The sequence below is a fragment of the Propithecus coquereli genome, unplaced genomic scaffold, assembly GCF_000956105.1.
Source record: "Propithecus coquereli isolate 6110/MARCELLA unplaced genomic scaffold, Pcoq_1.0 Scaffold49, whole genome shotgun sequence".
Taxonomy (NCBI): domain Eukaryota; kingdom Metazoa; phylum Chordata; class Mammalia; order Primates; family Indriidae; genus Propithecus; species Propithecus coquereli.
In genome coordinates this window covers 940,751-942,607 of record NW_012150729.1, presented here as the reverse complement: position 1 = coordinate 942,607, position 1,857 = coordinate 940,751, and the positions used below count along the sequence as shown (strand labels likewise).

Below are 1,857 nucleotides of genomic sequence, written 5' to 3'. Positions count from 1 at the left end.
GCTATATATTGCTCTTTGGCTACAAACCTGTGCAGTATCCAGGGGTGGGGAAATTGCAGCCTTCTGATTTTAAGATTGTTCTTTTATTAAGCACCAAAGGAGGCAAGAAAAGCTTTATTTTTCTCTGCTGCACCCCTTTTAATAAAAGGATTTGTTCTGTAAAATTTGGATTTAGTCAAAAGGCTGTACTTAAACACCAAGAAGGCCACAAGTGGCCTAAGACTACAGGTTCCTCACCTCTGTGCAGTATTATACCTTATGGGACCACCATCACATATGTGGATCCATCATTGACTAAAACATCATTATGTGGCACCTAACTGTATATGAGGAACTCAGCTCAATAGCAAGAAAACAACCCAGTTTAAAAATGGGCAAAGGGAAGGGTATGGTGGCTCATGCCTGTCATTCCAGCAACTCGGAAGGCTGAGGCAGGAGGATCACTTGAGGCTAGGAGTTTGAGACTAGCCTGGGCAACATGACAAGACCCTATCTTAAAAAAAAAATTATTTTTTAAATTAGCCAGGCATGGTGGTGCACACCTATAGTCCCAGCTACTTGGTGGCTGAGGTGGGAGGATCGCTTGAGGCCAGGAGTTCAAGGCTGCAGTGAGCTATGATCATGCCACTTGCATTCCAGACTGGGTGACAGAGTGAGATCCTCTCTCTCTAAAAAAAAAAAAAGAGCAAAGGACCTGCCTGAATAGACATTCTCAAAAGAAGACATACAAATGGCTAACAGGTATATGAAAAATGCTCAACATCACTATTCATCAGGGAAATGTAAATTAAAACTACAATGAGATATCACCTCACACCTGTTAAAATGACTGTTACCAAAAAGACAAAAGATAAGTTGAAAAGATATGTTGAAATGCTAATTATTTGATTAATCTCAGATATGTTACAATTTGAAAATAAAAGTTAAAATGTTTTATATTTGGAAAGAATACAAAATGAGGTGGAGAAAAGGGAACTTTTGTACAATGTTGTTGGAAATGTAAATTACTGAAGCCATTATGGAGAACAGTATGGAGATTGCTCAAAAAATTAAAAACAGAATTAATCACATGATCCAGCAATCCCACTATTAGGTATATATTCAAAGAAAATGAAATTAGTATGTTGAAGAGATATCTGCACTTCCATGTTTATTGTAGCTTTATTCACAATAGCTGAGATATGGAATCAACCTAAGTGTCCATCAACATATGAATGGATAAGACAATGCAGTATATATACACAACAGAATATTCTTCAGCTATAAAAAGGAAGGAAATTCTTCCATTTGCAACAACATGGATGAACCTTGAGAACATTATGTTAAGTGAAATAAAGTAGGTACAGAAAGACAAATTCATATGTGGAGTCTAAAAAAGTTGACCTCATAGAACTATAGAGTACAATGGTGGTTTCTAGGGACTGAGAAAGTTGGGGTTGGGGGGTTGGACAGATATTGGTCAAAGGATACAAAATTTCAGCTAGAGATAGGAGGAATAAGTTCAAGAGATCCATTGTACAGCATGGTGAGTAGAGTTAATATTTTATATTCTCGAAAAATGCTAAGAGAGTGGATGTTAAGTGTTTTCACCACAAAAATGATAACTATATGAGTAATGCATGTGTTATTAGCTGTATTTAGTCATTTTACAATGTATATGTACTTTATAACATCATGTTATATAGGATAAATACATATAATTTTATGTGTCAATTTATAAAAATAAAATAATAACATCCACATACCATACAACCATTAAAATTATGTAGCCATAGCTTTATTGAAATGGAAATAGATTCACATATAGGAAGTGGGGAAAAAAACAAATTACTAATCTTATTTTTATTTTAAAAAAAC

At 34.9% G+C, this 1,857-nt stretch overlaps 1 protein-coding gene across 1 annotated transcript in view; it reads left to right on the top strand.

The window, feature by feature from the left end:
• LOC105819537 (lymphocyte antigen 75) overlaps nucleotides 1–1,857 on the top strand; it is a 145,098-nt gene that overhangs the window by 55,406 nt on the left and 87,835 nt on the right. The window lies entirely within an intron of this gene.